Source organism: Pristiophorus japonicus, chromosome 19, assembly GCF_044704955.1.
Source record: "Pristiophorus japonicus isolate sPriJap1 chromosome 19, sPriJap1.hap1, whole genome shotgun sequence".
In the NCBI taxonomy this organism is placed as follows: Eukaryota; Metazoa; Chordata; class Chondrichthyes; family Pristiophoridae; genus Pristiophorus; species Pristiophorus japonicus.
Window position 1 is genome coordinate 61535108 of NC_091995.1, and position 19802 is coordinate 61554909.

Consider the following 19802-nt stretch of genomic DNA (forward strand, 5'->3'; position numbering starts at 1 on the left):
AGCAAAATAGTTCTTTCAAGGATTGGTTGAAAGGAACGTCAAATGAGAGTAAAGTGAGACATGCGGATTCAGTCCATGACACCCATAAGCCGTAACTCAATGAAACAAGCTTGGGATTTGATGTGGTAAAAAATGAATTGCGTGAGAAGTGAAATAATCTAGAGTAAGAAAAGGCCAAAAATAAAAGGGAAGGGAACATTAATTAGTCTCCTCTTATTGCAGAGAAATCAAATATTCGACATACGGTGTTTGAAACAAGCTGAGTTTTCAATATTTATACAGAACATTAATCTCCAGCTCGGGTATAGAGGTTATTAAGAGCAGCAGAAACAAAGTCTTACTGCCAGAATGAACATGGTTCAGTGCCCAATGCAATTATAGTTATCATCATAGGCAGTCCCTCAACGCGAGGATGACTTGCTTCCACGCCAAAAAGGAATGAGTTCACAGGTGTTTCAATGAAGGACCTAGTATTCCAGATCCTGAACGACATCTTGGAGGGTGGAAGATGCCTGTGCTTGGATTTTTTTAACGTGTGGTGGCCGTTGCGCAGCAACCACCACATGGGCTTGACAGAGCTAGGTCTTGGTCCAGTGGCAAGGATTACACAAGACGATTGGAGACCAGCTTTGCTGCACGGACCGAGCGCGCACACATGTCGCAGTGTGAGTTGGCCCGTGCTGCCCCTGGGCCCTTGCCTCTTCTGGGCCCCACACTCACGCCCCTCCTGGGCCCCGGTTACTTCCTTATACAAACTCTTGCTCCTTCACCCCTCCTGCTGTGCCTTCCCGCACTGCAATCAGCGACCTGACTTCGCAGCCGTCGCCCTCCTGCAGTGGTATGCCGCCCCACGCTGCTCCCTCTGATGGCCCCGGCCTGCTGATGGTCTTGCTGGCCGGGACCGCGCCGATTTCCGGGCCAGACCGCCGCACGCTGCTCCCTCCAATGCAGCCTTTCAGTCACAGTAATTACTTTTCAATTCACGAACATGGCCTTTCGATGGCGGTGCATTTACCCAGCATTCCATGCGAAGTAGAATGTACCGAACCCAGACTGCAGGGTGTCCTGGTTGTGTTTCGAGCATGCGCGGTTGGTGTAATGGCGGAGTGGACACGGTGAAAATCTGCTGCGCAAAAGAGGCCCATTTTCAGAGGGCGGAGAGGAATAATAGACCAACGGGTAGTCGGGGTTGCGTCATAAACAATTGCTGCCTCCCGGTAGACTGGAATAATAACCTGAATATCGGCGACTGCAGCTTCAAGACTTTCTCCCGGTCACAGGCCCAGGATAATGGCGGCCATATTTGTACAGGAAGGCAGGTTAGCTTACCGTCATGTTGATTCAGTTAGCAGCAAAGCGCGTGTGCGGCCATCTTAGTGCAGGAACAACATGAGGTGCCTCAGCGTTTGTTTCGAACCGGTCATCGCGGCGAAAGCATTAACTTAGTTATTTTATTCTCACTCTCGACACCTCGGATTTCTCACCATCTCTCCTAAAGGCGCTGCTCAGTGCTAACCTTACAATTGTCTCGGACGTAATCCGTAACAGGAAAGCCCCAGAGCTGTTCACTTCCAGGGTTAGATTTCCCATATACAGTCCCAGGTTTGGAATCCCCGTGATCAGTCCCAGAGTTATGATCTCATAAGAACATAAGAAAGAGAAGGCCATTTGGCCCCTGGAGCCTGCCCAGCCATTCACTATCGTGGCTGATCTGATCATGGACTCAGTTCCAATTCCCTGCCCGCTCCACTTTATTCCTTTATCGCACAAAAATCTGTCTACCTCTGCCTTAAATATATTCAATAACCCAGCCTCTACAGTTCTCTGGGGCACAGAATTCCATAGATTTACAACCATCTGAGCAAAGAAATTTCTCCTCATCTCAGTTTAAATGGGTTGCCCCTTATTCTGAGCCTATGCCCCCTGTTTTTAGTTTCCCCTATGCGTGGAAATATCCTCTCTGCAGCCACCTTGTCGATCCCCCTCGTTATCTTATCTGTTTCGATAAGATCACCTCTCATTCTTCTGACCTCCAATGTGTATAGGCAAAACCGACTCAACCTGTCTTCATAAGAAAATCCCCTCATCGCTGGAATCAACCTCTGCACAGCCTCCAATGCAAGTATATCCTTCTTTAAATACGGAGACCACAACTGCACGCAATACTCCAGGTGTAGCCTCAACAATACTCTGGACATTCGTAGCAGGATTTCTTTGCTTTTATACTCTATCCCCCTTGCAATAAAGGCCAACATTCCATTTGCCTTCCTGATTACTTGCTGTACCTGCATACTAACTTTTTATATTTTATGCACAAGGACTCACAGGTCTCTCTGTACTACAGCACTTTGCAATTCTTCTCCATTTAAATTATAATTTGCTTTTCTATTATTTCTGCCAAAATGGATAACTTCACATTTTCCCACATTATACTAAATCTGCCACATTTTTGCCCACTCATTTAGCCTATCTATATCCCTTTGCAGATTTTTTGTGTCCGACAATTTTCTTTCCCACCCATCTTTGTATCATCAGCAAACTTGGCTACATTAAATTCGGTCCTTTCATCCAAGTCATGAATATAGATTGTAAATAGTTGAGGACCCAGCACCGATTCCTGTGGCATAAACCGGAAAATGACACATTTATCCTGACACACTTTTTTTTTCTGTTAGTTAACCAATCCTTTATGCATGCTAATATATTACCCCCAACCCCGTGAACCTTTATCTTGTGCAGTAACCTCTTATGTGGCACCTTATCGAATGCCTTCTGGAAATCCAAATACAACACATCCACTGGTTCCACCTTATCCAGCCTGCTCGTTACATCCTCAAAGAACTCCAGCAAATTTGTTAAACGTGATTTTCCTTTCATAAACCCATGCTGACTCTGCTTGATTGAATCATGCTTTTCCAAATATCCAGCTGCTGCTTCCTTAATAATGGACTCCAGCATTTTCCCAATGACAGCTGTTAGACTAACTGGTCTATAGTTTCCTGCTTTTTGTGTGCCTCCTTTTTTAAATGGAGGTGTTACATTTGCGGTTTTCCAATCTGCTGCGACCACCTCAGAATTCAGGGAATGTTATTAGATTAAAACCAATACATCCACTATCATTGCAGTCACTTCTCCGAAGACCCTAAGGTGTAAGCCATCAGATCCAGGTGACTTGTCGGCCTTGAGTCCCATTATTTTTCCGAGTGCTGCTTCATTAATCATAGTGATTGTATTAAGTTCCTCCCTCCCTATAGCACCTTGATTATCCACTTCGGAATTACTCTCAGTGACCGAGAGTTTTACTCTAATTAAACTGCTCGCGGACTGTTTCTGTCAGATATTAACTGCTGCATGGTCCCAGCAAACTCTCCCACTCCCGCGTCCCTCTGATGTTTCTGCAGGATTGCCTTGTGAAGACGTGCTCATGGAGAGAAACACCCTGCACGGAATGATCCCAAATTGAGCATCTCCAAGGGACAAGGCTCGAAACTTTAATCATTCTCTGTCCTTTCCCCCCAGGCCCAGTTCCTTTGAACATATTCTGATGAAAGTAAATTGGGAAAAGTGCGCTTTGATTTTTACAGGCTGAATTAGTGCAGAGAGCTGCACATGTGCGGATAAGCTCCGCCCCTGTTTCGATTTCCAGTCAGCAGAAGAGCGCATGCGCCCTCCTCTGCCCCAGCCCTGCCTGTGATCGCCATTCACTCAGTGAGTGGAAGAAGATGGTTTAAAACATCCGGAAATGGAGACACCGCGACGCCGGTGAAGCAGCCTCCCTACAGCAGCGCAGCGCTTGGGGAGCGTGTCCGCGGATGGGTCAGAGATCGGCATTGAGTCCGGGGGGAGCTCAGGGGGGGTCGGGGGCTGTGTGTAAGGGGCAGACTGGAGCAAGAACCAGTGTCCATGCGTGGTGTGAGTCAGGGAAGGGAGAGGCCATTCTCGGGCTGTCTGTGAACAGCGTGTATCCAGGGTAAGGGAGAAAGAATGGGCAGAATCTGATATTTACAATCTGCTGCTTTCTCTCTCCAAACCAGTAGTGAACGTTCCTGGTTTAGTTCGATCAGGGACTGTGTATAAGAGGCAGAGTGGAGCAGGAACTAGTTCCGCAACATGGTGTGAGTGGGGGAAGGGGGAGACCATTCTCGGGCTGTGTGTGGATAGTGCAAGGTAACAGAGAAAGTAAACCACCTCACTCCTTCAAATCATTGCTGCTTTCTTTCCCAAATCTGTAGTGAATGTTCCTGATTCAGTTCCAATCTCATCGTGTCTGTTGTTCTTGGACATTGAGCAGTGGAAACACAGCCTGACAGTGAGGATGTGGGGAGTTTCACAAAGTGCATCTATTGCAGGCACCAGGAGTGGAGTGTGGGAGAAGATACTTTAAAGACCGGTTATATTGTTTCGGTGTGCTGAGTTCTCCAGATCCGTGTTGCTGGTGATCGAGAAATACATTGTCACTCCATCAGATACATCATATTTTCCCCCGCATCCATATCATTGAACTAATAATGTTCTCATATTATTATTCTCTGAGCAAAATTCTTTAACCACCCAGAACAAATGTGATCTTTCCTTCACCCGGAATACAAGGAACAGTGCAGTCAGCTTCTTGTCACACACAGTAAGTAGACTATCACTCACAGAGTACAGAGACACAGAACTGGCCTCAATCCTATTATAACATGCAGCAGAAGTTGTCAGTCCCACAGTGATCTGAAGTGGCAGAGAACCATTATGAATCTTACAGCCACATGGAGCAGTCGAGTCAGATGCTGTTAAACCATTGAAATTGACAGGCACATTAAACACCCACACTCAATTGCCAGAAACTGACAGGTACAGATTATACCCCACACTCACATACCGGAAACTGACAGGTACAGTATAAAACATAAAACCACGTAGATTAATAGATACAAATTAAAGGCAGCCAAACATACCAGAAACTTAGATGCACTGCTTAAAACCCACATACATACCAAAACCTGTCTGGTACAGAATAATACACACACTGGCATATCAGAGACTGAAAGATACAGTATAAAACCCACACTCATATATCAGAGACTGAGAGATACAGTATAAAACCCACACTCACACATCAGAGGCTGACATATTAAACTCCATATTCCCATAACATAAATTGCCAGATACAGTGAATTGTCAGTACTCACTTACCAGTAATTAACAGGTACAGGGTAAAGACCTCTCTTTCATACCAGAAACTGACAGGAACAAAGGATAGCCCACTCTCAATTAAGCAGAAACAGGCATGTATCGAGTAAAGACCACAATCGCACATCAGAACTTGACAGGTACAGAATAAAATAGAAATGGAGAGATGCAGAGAATACCCACACTCTCAGACCAGAGACAGATAGATACAGATTGAAACTCAAATTCGCACACCAGAGACCGACAGATTCAGCATAAATACTCACCTCCATAACACAGATTTACAGTTCGAAAGTAAAATGAATACTCTATTAGGAATTGGCGGTACACAGTAAAACAATACTAACATACTGGAGAATGGCGGGTATGAAGTAGAGCTCACATTCACATAAGAGAGAAGGAGAGATACAGCTCAAAACACACACTCACACACCAGGAATGGAAAGATACAGAATGAAACCCACAGGCAATTACCAGAAATTGACAGGTACAAGATAAAACACACACTCTCGTATCAGAAACTGACATACAGAGTAAAACACTCATTCACATATCAGAGATGGACAGATACAGAGTCAAATCCACATTCCCATACTAGACAACCTAATATTAATTCTATATTTACCTGTCAATGGTTCAGAGAGTGAAAGTGTCAGTATCTATCCTATAATCACCAGTCAGTCCCACTCAGATACTGCACGGAGATTGAAAGTGGCAGTGTCCATCCTACACTCACCTGTCAATCAGAATCTGTCACATAGTGTCAGAGAATGAGAGAGGCAGTATCTATCCAACACCCACCTGTCACATTGTGTCAGAGAATGAGAGAGGCAGTATCTATCCAACACTCACCTGTCACACAGTGTCAGAGAATGAGAGAGGCAGTATCTATCCAACACCCACCTGTCACATAGTGTCAGAGAATGACAGAGGCAGTATCTATCCTACACTCACCTGTCACATAGTGTCAGAGAATGAGAGAGGCAGTATCTATCCTACACTCACCTGGCAATCCAACTCTGCCTCGCTGTACCAGAGATTGAGAGATGCAATATCTATCCCATGTTAATAAATATATCCCATACTGATCGCAACATCAGTGAATGAGAGGTACAGTGTCTATCTCATACTCAGCAATCAATCCTACAACGACACAGTACCAGAAAATGAGAGTGGCAGTATTTTTCTTACATTCTCAATCCGACACTGTCACACTTTATCAGAGAGTAACAGATAGGCTATCAGTTAAATTGTTCACACTGTATTAGAGATTGGGAGTTAAAGTATCTATTATCATCAGCATCAGAGGCAGTCCCTCAGAATCGAGGAAGACTTGCTTCCACTCTTAGCGTGAGTTCTTAGGTGGCTGTACAGTCGAATACGAGAACCACAGTAGCTGTCACAAGAGGAACAGATAGTCGTTGAGGGAAAGGGGGCAGGGAGCCTGGTTTGCCGCATGCTCCTTCCGCTGCCTGTGCTTGATTTCTGCATGCTCTCGGCGATGATACTCGAGGAGCTCAGTGCCCTCCCGCATGCCATGGATGAGTTCCGAGTCGAGCGCTTGCTTTGGGAGTCTTGTGTCTGGCATGCGAACTATGTGGCCTGCTCAGCGGAGCTGATCAAGTGTGGTCAGTGCATCAAAGCTGCGAATGTTGGCCTGGATGAGGATGCTAATGTTTGTGCATCTGTCCTCCCAGGGGATATGCAGGATCTTGTGGAGACACCGTTGTGGTATTTGTCCAGCGACTTGAGGTGTTTGCTGTACATGGTCCACGTCTCTGAGCCATACAGGAGAGCGGGTATTACTACGGCTCTGTAGACTATGTGCTTGGTGATAGTTTTGAGGGACTGGTCTTCAAACACTCTTTTCCTCAGACGGCCGAAGGCTGCATTGGCGCAATGGAGGCGGTGTTGGATCTCGTTCTCAGTGCCTGCTGTTGTTGATAGGAGCCTCCCGAGATAGGGGAAGTGGTCCACATTGTCCAGAGCCACGCCGTGGATTTTGATGTCTGGGGAGCAGTGCTGTGCAGCGAGGACAGGCTGGTGGAGGATCTTTGTCTTACAAACGTTTAGCGTAAGGCCCATGCTTTCATACGCCTCGGTAAATACATTGACTATGTCCTGGAGTTCAGCCTCTGTGTGTGCACAGATGCAGGAGTCATCCACGTACTGTAGCTCGACCAAAGAGGTTGGAGTGGTCTTGGACCTGGCCTGGAGATGGCGAAGGGTGACCAGCTTCCCACTGGTTCTGTAGTTTATTCCATTCCAGCGGGGAGCTTATCAACTGTGAGGTGGAGCATGGCAGCGAGGAAGATTGAGAAGAGGGTTGGGGTTATGACACAGCCCTGCTTGACCCCGGTCTGGACGTGAATTGGGTCTGTGATGGATTCGTTGGTAAGGAACACGGCTTGCATGTCGTCATGGAGTAGGCTCTGGATGGGCATCCGAAACGGAGGAGGACGCTCCATAGATCCTCGAGGTTGACAATGTCAAAGGCCTTTGTAAAGTCGAAGAAGGTCATGTATAAGGGCTGGCGCTGTTCCCTGCATTTTTCGTGCAGCTGTCGCACTGCAAAAGTTATGTCTGGGGCACAACGGAAAGTGACTCTTTCCTCTATTCAACTGACAAACGCTGCCACACAGTAACAGAGAGTGACAGATACACTAGCTATCCTACAGTCATCAACAATTCCCAAACTGATATATATGACCAGAGAGTGAGTGGCAAGTATTCCTATACACACCTGTCAATCCCACACTGACACACAGTACCAGAGAGTGAGTGACAATGTCTGAGCTACACACATGTCAACGCCATACTGAAACACAGCACCATAAAGTGACAGATAAAGTGTGAAAGACTAGCCTCTTTCTGTCCCAAGACCGCGATGTTTACTTTCAAGAAAGTTTCATCCGAATTGAAGGCAGTAATTTCAATTGAAACCCGTTTCATTGTTGCACTGGTCGCGCTCTCTCAGCCGATCATGGATATTTTCTCTCTTTTTCGACTGAAATTTGAAATCAAATCAAACTTTCTGTTTAATTCCCACTTCAGGCCTCAGCAGGGCAGCAGGGTGATCCTGTGACAGGGAAATCTTTGAATTTTACGCGAGAGGGACTCTGAAATCCGGCGATGAGAGCGGACACACAAACACAGTGACATTAGTCTAACCCGCCCGCCCCTTTAACACACTCTCGCTCACACAATGTTGAAATCTGCACATTGACACACAAACTGTTCCCAGATTTACAGTTCCCAGCACAGTTTTTCCTCTCCGCTCGACTGTGCTGCCAATTCTCAGGTCTGTTGTAGTTTCCAAGCTCAGTAAATGTTAAACACTCTGAGGCTGGCGCTCGTCACAGTGTCTGTTCCCAGATTCAGGGGCAGGAGCCAATCACAGCTGTGGCTGGCTTAACCCATCTCTGATTTAAGTTGTATTTTCATGTTAGTCAAACATATTTCTGCAATTTAAGTTGCAGAAATATGTTTGACTAATATGAAAATACAAATGATGTGCTCACCATCTCTGCAGCCTCTCTTTGTCTCTCTATCCTCCGAAAATGAGGGACATTTAACAGTAACTGGTGTCCTATCCAGCACATACTTAAGACCCAAAGGTGGCTATAAGAGAGAGCGACAGAGAGATAGACATAGTATCAGTCTTAAACTCCCAAACTGTGGCTCCATATTACGCTCAATAATAGTATCACACATTCATGTACAGTACCAGCGGAAAAGACAGAGAGACAGACACAACATCAGTCTTACACTTTCTTGAATTGTCACCATAATACGATCATTAACAGTGCCACACCTTCACGTATTGCACTAGAGAGAGAAACAGAGTCATTATCAGTCTTGCAACAATGCCTCCAACAATGTTTCCACATCACGTGAAATAAAAGTATCCCGCCTTCACAACCAGTGCAAGAGAGAGCGGATAGCAATAGAGAGACAGTGAGGGGAGAGAGGGCTGTGTCAGAGACAGGAGAGTGCAAGGTAGGACGGTGAGACACAGAAAGACATGCACAGAATCAGTTCCAGACTGACCTGTGAAGTCCCGTTTTATCCTGAAGGATCCCATTGGAGAGACAGAAGATGCAGTCTCCTCTCTCACTGAGATTATACCAGAGACAGACACATTATTAATCCCACACTGCGGGACAGTGTCAGAGAGTGAGAGAAACAATGTCCCACATTTAACCCTCGCTTGCCTGTTGTAATCTCTGCAATCTTGCAGCTCAGGGCCGCTCGGTATTACTCTCAGTGACCGAGTGTTTGACTCTAATTAAATAGATCTCGGACGGTTTCTGTCAGATATTAACTCCTGCACTGTCCCAGCAAACGCTCCCACTCCATCGTCCCTCCGATGTTTCTGCAGGATTGCTTTGTGAAGAAAGGCTCATGGAGAGAAAGACCATGCATTGAATGATCCCAAATCTCGAAGGGACAAGGCTCCTAGCTTTAATCATTCTCTATCCTTTCTCCTCAGATTCGGATAAAAATAAATTGGGGAAAAATGCACTTTGATTTTTACAGGCTGAATTAATGCAGAGGGCTGCGCAAGCGCGGATAAGCCCCGCCCCCTGTGTCGATTTCCAGTGAGCAGAAAAGCGCATGCGCCCTCCCCTCACACAGCCCTGCCTGTGATCACCATTCACTCAGTGAGCGGAAGAAGATGATTTTAAACAGCCGGGAATGGAGGCACCGCGGTCCCGGGGTAAGGCAGCGAGCAGCAGCCTCCTCACAGCAGCGCAGCGCTTTGGGAGCATGTGCGCAGATGGACTCAGAGACCGGCATTGAGTCCGGGGAGAGTACAGGGGGAGTCGGGGGCTGTGTGTAAGGGGCAGAGTGGAGCAAGAACCAGTCTCAGTGCGTGGTGTGAGTGGGGGAAAGGAGAGGCCATTCTCGGGCTGTGTGTGGACAGTGTTAGGTAACAGAGAAAGTAAATAACCTCGCTCTTTCAAATCATTGCTGCTTTCTTTCCCCAAATCAGTAGTGAATGTTCCTGATTCAGTTCCAATCTCACCGTGTCTGTTGTTCTTGGACAGTAAGCAGTGGAACCGCAGCCTGACAATGAGGATGTGGGGAGTTTCACAAAGTAAATCTATTCCAGGCATCAGGAGAGGAGTGTGGGTGAAGGTATTTTAAAGGTGGATTATATTGTTTCGGTGAGCTGAGTTCTTCAGAACCATGTGGCTCGTGATCGAGAACTACATTGTTGCTCCCTCACGTACATCATATTCTCCCCCGCATCCAGACCTTAGAACTAATAATGTTCTCGTATTATTATTCTCAGAGCAAAATTCTTCAACCAGCCAGAACAAATGTGAGCTTTCCTCCACCCGGAACACAAGGAACAGTGCAGGCAGCTCCTTCTCACACACAGTAAGTAGATTATCACTCACAGAGCATAGAGACACAGAACTGGCCTCAATCCTATTGTCACAGGCCGCAGAAGCTGTCAGTCCCACAGTGATCCGAAGTGGCAGAGTAACATTGTGAATCTTACAGCCACATGGAGCAGTAGAATCAGATGCTGTTTCACCATTGAAACAGATCACACTGACAGGTACATTAAACACCCACACACACTTGACAGAAACTGGCAGATCGAAAATAAAGAACACAATAAGCTATCAAAAAAAATGACAAACACGTAGCATAAACCACACTCGCATATCAGATACTGTCAGGTACAGATCAAAAACCATATTCATGTTTCAGAATATGGCGGATTCAGTATTTAACCCCCTGAACATACAGAAGATGACAGGTCCAGAATAAAACCCACATTCCCATACCATGGACTGACAGATACAGTATACAACACACACCCACATATATGAAATGACAGTAACAGAATAAAATTTGCACTTACATACCAGAGAGTCACAGGTAAAGTGTAAATCCCATAGGCACATATCGTAAAACTGAAAGGCAGTAAGTAAATGTGTTACTTGCATCGCAGAAACTGATAGGGGCAGAGTAAAACCCACACACACATATCAGAAAAATGACAGCTGGAAGGCAAAGTCTTCACTCACATATCAGAGAAATACAGGTTAAAAGTAACATTGATAATCACGTTCACATACCAGAGTCTTACAGATGCAGAGTAAATTCCACACTCACATAGCATGAACTGACAGGTACAGTCTAAAACATACAATCAAGTAGCAGGAACAAATAGGTACAGGTTAAACCCAGACTAACATAGCAGAAACTGAGAGTCACAGATTAAAGTTCAACAGACATACCAAAACAGATAGCAAGAGTTTCTATAGGTATATAAAAAGGAAAAAAGTGGCTAAAGTAAAGGTTGGTCCCGAGAGGATGGGACAGGGGAATTAGTAATGAGGAACATGGAGATGGCAGAGACTCTGAACAAATATTTTGTATCAGTCTTTACAGTAGAGGACACTAACAATTTTCCAATGGATAGTAAAGAGGCTACAGAGGGGGAGGAACATAACACAATCACAATCACTAAGGAGGTGGTACTCAGTAAGATAATGGGACTAAAGGCAGATACATCCCCTGGACCTGATGGCTTCCATCCTAGAGTGTGAAGAGAAGTAACGGCAGGGGTTATGGATGCGTTGGTTGTAATTTACTAAAATTCCCTGAATTCTAGCGAGGTTTGAGCAGATTGGAAAACTGCAAATGTGACGCCCCTATTCAAAAAAGGAGACAGGCAAAAAGCAGGAAACTATAGACCAGTTAGCCCAACATGTGCGGTTGGGAAAATGTTGGATCCATTATTAAACAAACAGTAGCAGGACATTTGGAAAAGCAAAATTCGGTCAAGCAGAGTCAGCATGGATTTATGAAGGGGAAGTCATGTTTGACAAATTTGATGGAATTCTTTGAGGATGTAACGGACAGGGTGGATAAAGGGGAACCGGTGGATGTGGTGTATTTGGACTTCCAGAAGGCATTTGACAATGTGCCACGTAAAAGTTTACTGCATAAGATAAAAGTTCACGGGGTGGTGGGTAATATATTAGCATGAAAGAGGATTGGCTAACTAACAGAATACAGAGAGTCGGTATAAATGGTTCAATATATGGTTGGCAACCAGTAACTAGTGGGGTGCCGCAGGTATCAGTGCTGGGACCCCAACTATTTACTATCTGTATTAACGACTTGGAAGAAGGGACTAAGTGTAACATAGTGAAGTTTGCTGATGATACAAAGACGGGAGGAAAAGCTATGTTTGAGGAGAACACACAAAATTTGCAAAAGAAAAAAATGTATAAGTGTGTGGGCAAACATTTGGCAGATTGAGTATAATATTGGAAAGTGCGAGGTCATGCAATTTGGCAGAAAAAAATCAAAGAGCAAGTTATTATTTAAATGGAGAAAGATTTCAAAGTGCTGCAGTACAGCGGGACCTGGGGATACTTGTGCATGAAACACAAAAGGATAGTATGCAGGTACAGCAATTGATCAGGAAGGCCAATGGAATCTTGCCGTTTATTGCAAAGGGGATGGAGTATAAAAGCAGAGAAGTTTTGATACACCTATACAGGGTATTGGTGAGGCTACACCTGGAATACTACGTGCAGTTTTGATTTCCATATTTATGAAAGGATATACTTGCTTTGGAGGCAGTTCAGAGAAAGTTCCGGAGATGAGGAGGTTGACTTAAGAGGAAAGGTTGAGTAGTTTGGGCATTTACTCATTGGAATTCAGAGGATTGAGAGGTGATCTTATCGAATCGTATAAGTTTATGAGGGTCCTTGACAAGCTGGATGCAGAGAGGCTGTTTCCACTGATGGGGGAGACTAGAACTAGAGGGCATGATCTCAGAATAAGGGGCCACCCAACTGAGATGAGGAACAATGTCTTCTCTCCGAGGGTTGTAAATCTGTGGAATTCGCTGCCTCAGAGCGCTGTGGAAGCTGGGACATTGAATAAATTTAAGACAGAAATAGACAGTTTCTTAAACAATAAGGGGATTAAGGCGTTATGGGGAACAGGCAGGGAAGTGGACCTGAGTTCATTATCGGATCAACCATGATCTTATTGAATGGCTCGAGGGGACATATGGCCTACTCCTGTTCCTAATTATTATGTTCTTAAAACCTGACAGGTACAGATTAAACACACACTCACATACCAGAGACTGACAGGTACAGATTATACCCCACACTCACATACCAGAAACTGACAGGTACAGATTATATCCCACACTCACATACCAGACACTGACAGGTACATAATATAACCACACTCACATACCAGAGACTGACAGGTACAGATTATACCCCACACTCACATACCAGAAACTGACAGGTACAGATTATACCCCACACTCACAAACCAGAAACTGACAGATACACATTTTACCCCACACTCACATACTGACAGGTACAGAGTAAATCCCACATACACAACAGAAACTTACAGGTACAGTATAAAACATACAACCACATAGACTAATAGATATAAATTAAATGCAGAAAAACTTAGAGGCACAGCTTAAATCCCCAGACACATACCCAAACCTGGAAGGTACAGAATTATACATACACTCACATGTCAGAGACTTAGAGATACAGTATAAACACACACACTCATATCAGAGACTGACATATTAAAATCCATATTCCCATAACATATATTGTGACATACAGTGAAAAGCCCATACTCACTGACCAGTAATTCATCATCATAGGCATTCCCTCGAACGAGGATGACTTGCCTCATAGATGTTTCAATGAAGGACCCGATATACCAGTTCTGATCTCCAATTGAAGGGGTGCAAGATGCCTGTGGATGGATATTTTTAATGTGTGGTGACCGTTGCATATCAGCCACCACCAGTAATTGACAGGTACAGGGTAAACACCTCTCTTCCATACCAGAAAATGACGGGTACAAAGGAAAGCCCACTTTCAATCAAACACAAACAGGCATGTATAGAGTAAGGCCCACAATCACAGATCAGAACCTGACAGGTACAGAATAGAACCCAGACTCCCATAACAGAAATGGAGAGATACAGTGAAAGGCCCACACTCACATACCAGAGACAGATAGATACAGAGTGAAGCTCAGACATATTTACCAGAGACCGACAGATTCAGCATAAACACTCACCTCCATAACACAAATTGACAGTTAGAAAGTAAAACGAATACTCGATCAGGAATTGGTGGTACAGAGTAAAACAATACTAATATACTGGAGAATGACGGGTATGGAGTAGAGCTCGCATTCACAAAACAGAGATGGACAGATACAGCACAAAACACACACTCACACACCAGGAATGGAAAGATACAGAATGAAACCCACAGGCAATAACCAGAAATTGACAGGGATAGAATAAAACCCACTCTCGTATCAGAAACTGACACTGAATAAAACCCTCATTCACATACCAGAGATGGACAGATACAGAGTCAGATCCACACTCACATACCAGACACACTCAATATTAATTCTATATTTACCTGTCAATAGATCAGAGAGTGAAAGTGTCAGTATCTATCCGATAATCACCGTTCAGTCCCGCACAGACACTGCACCGGAGATTGAAAGTGGCACTGTCCATCCTACACTCGCCTGTCAATCAGAATCTGTCACATCGTGTCAGAGAATGAGAGGCAGTATCTATCCAACACTCACCTGTCACATTGTGGCAGAGAATGAGAGAGGCAGTATCTATCCAACACTCACCTGTCACATAGTGTCAGAGAATGAGAGGAAGTATCTATCCAACATCTATTATTAAGGAATCAGTAGCAGGACATTTGGAGTAGCATAATTCCATTAAGCAAGGTCAGCATGGTTTTATGAATGGGAAATGATGTTTGACAAATTTAATGGAATTATTTGAGAATGTAACGAGCAGGGTGGATAAAGGGGAACCAAGGGATGTGGTGTATTTGGATTTCCAGAAGGCATTCGATAAGGTGCCACATAAAAGAATACTGCACAAGATAAAAGTTTACGGGGTTGGTAATAATATATTAGAATATAGAATATAGAATATAGAATTTTTTTTTCAATTAAAATTTGAGTAACTAACAGTAAACAGAGAATCGGGATAAATGGGTAATTTTCCGGTTGGCAAACAGTGACTAGTGAGGTGCCGCAGGGACCGGTGCTGGGTCTTCAACTATTTACAATCTATATGAATGACTTGGATGAAGGGACCAATTGTAATGTAGCCAAGTTTACTGATGATGCAAAGATGGGTTGGAACACAAACATTGAGGAGGACACAAAAAATCTGCAAAGGGATATAGACAGGCTCAGCGAGTGGACAAAAATTTGTCAGATGTTGTATAATGTGGGAAAATATAAGGGTATCCACTTTGACAGAAGTAAAAAAATGCAAATTATAATTTAAATGGAGAAAAATTGCAAAGTGCTGCAGTACAGAGGGACCTGGGGGTCCTTGTGCATGAAACACAAAAAGTTAGTATGCAAGTACAGCAAGTGATCACGAAGGCAAATGGAAGGCAAACATTCTCTCTGTATCCACCTTGCCAAGCCCCCTCATAATCTTATACGTTTCGATAAGATCACCTCATTCTCCTGAATTCCAATGAGCAGAGGCCCAACCTACTCAACATTTCCTCATAAGTCAACCCCCTCATCCCCAGAATCAAGCTAGTGAGCTGTCCCTGAACTGCCTCCAAAGCAAGAATATCCTTTTGTAAATATGGAAACCAAACGACATGCAGTATTCCAGGTGTGGCCTCACCAATAACCTGTATAGCTGTAGCAAGATTCCGCTGCTTTTATACTCCATCCCCCTTGCAATAAAGGCCAAGATACCATTGGCCTTCCTGATCATTTGATGTACCTGCATACTATCCTTTTGTGTTTCATGCACAAGTACTCCCGAGGTCCCACTGTACTGCGGCACTTTGCAATCTTTCTCCACTTAAATAATAACTTGCTCTTTGATTATTTCTGCCAAAGTGCATGACCTAACATTTTCCAACATTATACACCATCTGCCAAAATTTTGCCCACTCACTTAGCCTTTCTATGTCCTTTTGCAGATTTTTGTGTCCACCTCACATTGCTTTTACTCCCATCTTTGTATCATCAGCAAACTTGGCTATGTTACACTCAGTCCCTTCTTCCAAATCGTTAATATAGATTGTAAATAGTTGGGGTCCCAGCACTGATCCCTGTGGCACCCCACTACTTACTGGTTGCCAACCAGAGAATGAACCATTCATCCCGACTCTCTGTATTCTGTTATTTAGCCAATCCTCTATCCATGCTAATATATTACCCCAGCCCCGTGAACTTTTATCTTGTGCAGTCACCTTTTATGTGGCACCTTGTCAAAAGCCTTCGGGAAGTCCAAATACACCACATCCACTGGTTCCCTTTCATCCACCCTGCTCGTTACATCCTCAAAGAAATCCAGCATGTTTGTCAAACATGATTTCCCCTTCATAAATCCATGCTGACTCTACCTGACCGAATTTTGCTTTTCCAAATCTCCTGCTACTGCTTCTTTAATAATGGCCTACAACATTTTCCCAACCACAGATGTTAGACTAACTCATCTATAGTTTCCTGCTTTTTGTCTGCCTCCTTTTTTAAATAGAGTCGTTAAATTTGCAGTTTTCCAATCTGCTGTGACCTCCCCAGAATCCGGGAAATGTTGGTAAATTACAACCAATGCATCCACAATCCCTGCCGTTACTTCTCTTTAGACCCTAGGATGTAAGCCATTATTTCCAGGGGAGTTATCTGCCATTAGTCCCATTATCTTACTGAGTACCACCTCCTTAGTGATTGTGATTGTGTTAAGTTCCTCACCGCTATAGCCCCTTGGCTATCCACTGTTGGAATATCGTTAGTGTCCTCTACTGTAAAGACTGATACAAAATATTTGTTCAGAGTTGCTGCCATCTCCATGTTCCACATTAATAATTCCATGGTCTCTTCTTCTAAGGGACCAACATTTACTTTAGCCAACCTATTCCATTTTATATACCTATAGAAATTCTTGCTATCTGTTTTTATATTTTGCGCTAGTTTACTCTCATAGTCTATCTTCCCTTCTTAATCATTTTTTTAGTCATTCTTTGCTGGCTTTTAAAAGCTTCCCAGTCTTCTGTCATCCCACTAGTTTTGACCACTTTGTATGTCCTTGTTTTTAATTAGATATCGTCCTTTATTTCTTTAGTTAGCCACAGATGGCTGTCTATTCTCTTACACCTTCTCTTCCTCACTGGAATATATTTTCTTGAGAGTTGTGAAATATCCCCTTAAATGGACACCACTGTTCATCAACCGTCCTACACTTTAATCTATTTTCCCAATCAACTTTATCCAACTCTTCCCTCATACCTTAAAATCTCCTATGTTTAAGCTTGGTACGCTGGTTAGAGACCCAACTTTCTACCCCTCCATCTGTATTTGAAATTCAATCATGCTATGATCACTCATTACGAGGGGATCCTTTACCTAGGAGATTGTTTATTAATCCTGTCTCATTACACAGGACCAGATCTAAGATACCCTGCCCCCTATTTGGTTCCGTTATGTACTGCTCAAGGAACCCATCCCTTATGCACTCTATGAACTCCTCCTCAAGGCTACACTGACCAATTTGATTTGTCCAATCAATATGGAGGTTAAAATCACGCATGATTATTGCTGTCCCCTTTTTACAAGCCTTATAACAAGGACCGCCCATTAAAAACTGAGATGAGGAGAAATTTCTTCTCTCAGAGGATTGTAAACCTATGGAATTCTCTGCCCCAGAGAGCAATGGAGGCTGGGTCATTGAATATATTTTAAGCAGAGATACACAGATTTTTGAGCGATGAGGGAGTAAAAGGTTATGGGGAGCGGGCAGGGAACTGGAGCTGAGCCCATGATCAGATCAGCCATGATCTTACTGAATGGGGGAGCAGGCCCGAGGGGTCAAATGGCCTACTCCTGCTTCTATTTCTTATTTCTTCTGTTCTTCTGTTAACTGAACCCAGCCAGAGTCAGCACCTTCAGGGGAGGAGAGGGAGGGGAACCAGTGAGTGTAGAACAGAACCCAGCCAGAGTCAGCATCTTCAGGGGAGGAGAGGGAGGGGAACCAGTGAGTGTATGACTGAACCCAGTCAGAGATGGTGGTGATAATTGGAGCAGAGGACAAGCTGCCGTCAGATGTGCGATGTGTTTGAATTTCAGGACAGGGAGGGGGAAGTGTATGGGGCGGGAAATTTACAGCTTTGGACGAACAAGAGACGAAAGAATGTTCCATAAAATCTAGAATTGTCTGTTCTGAATTTCTGTCCTGTACTTGCAGTAATGATTTTTGTAAACTCCTTTTCCAGGGTCTCAGAAAGGGAGGATTTGCAGATCGGAAACTTAAACCAAACATCATGTCGAGATGTGACGGAATTGCTCCATTCATCAGGACCTGAATATCATCGGATTTTCAATTTGGAAGGAGAAATGTTTGTCTGTTCTGTCTGTGGGAACAGACTTCAAACATCAGTGTGACTGGAAAAGCACCGAGACACACACAGCCGAGTGAGAGTGTTCCAGTGCACTGACTGTGGAAAGAACTTTAATCAGTTACACAGCCTGACAAAATATCGCACCATTGACAGCGGGGAGAAACCGTACACGTGTTGCGTGTGTGGACCAGGTTTCAACTGATCGGCCAACCTGGAGAGACACAAGGTCACCCGCACCATGGAGAAACCGTGGCAATGTGGAGACTGTGGGAGGGGATTCAATTACTCAGTTGATCTGGAAGTTCATCAGCGAGTTCACACTGGGGAGAGGCTGTTCAAATGCTCCGACTGTGGGAAGGGATTCACTGCCTCATCCGACCTGCTGAGCCACCAGCGAAGTCACACTGGGGAGAGGCCATTCACCTGCTCAGAGTGTGGGAAGGGATTCACTCAGTCAAACCACCTTCTAACTCACCAGCAAGTTCACACTAGGGAGAGGCCGTTCACCTGCTCCGAGTGTGGGAAGGGATTCATTACCTCATCCAACCTGCTGAGACACCAGCGAGTTCATACTGGGGAGAGGCCGTTCACCTGCTCTGAGTGTGGGAAGGGATTCATTACCTCATCCAACCTGCTGAGACACCAGCGAGTTCACACTGGGGAGAGGCCGTTCACCTGCTCTGGGTGTGGGAAGGGATTCACTGTATCATCCTACCTGCTGAGACACCAGCGAGTTCACACTGAGGAGAGGCCGTTCAACTGCTCTGAGTGTGGGAAGGGATTCACTCAGTCATCTAGGCTGCTGACACATCAGCAAATTCACACCGGGGAGAGGCCATTCACCTGCTCCGTGTGTGGGAAGGGATTCACTCAGTCATCCAGTCTGCTGATGCACCAGCGACTTCACACTGGGGAGAGCACATTCACCTGCTCCTTATGTGAGAAGGGATTCACTCAATCATCCAACCTGCTGACACACCAGCGAGTTCACAAGTGACTGCAGGGACTGAATCGTGTCCATTCTGACAGTTGGGCTTTCTTTCTGCTGATATAAATGGGCTGGAGTTTAATATTCTGGATATTTGACCAATTAATCAACGGGAAAATGGTCAGATCAAAAATAACACTGTTTGTGTTTGCATCTCTAATTCACCCTTTAAAGAACTTAAAAAATAGGAGCAG

General features: G+C 44.6%; 1 long non-coding RNA gene across 1 annotated transcript; it reads left to right on the top strand.

Annotated features, from left to right (window-relative positions):
• The first annotated feature begins 1278 nt into the window (after positions 1-1278).
• Positions 1279-18657, top strand: LOC139230469 (uncharacterized). Its single transcript, XR_011587937.1, has 3 exons — positions 1279-1319; positions 10475-10563; positions 18495-18657. It is a non-coding gene; the product is annotated as an uncharacterized lncRNA (long non-coding RNA).
• The last annotated feature ends 1145 nt before the right edge of the window (positions 18658-19802 follow it).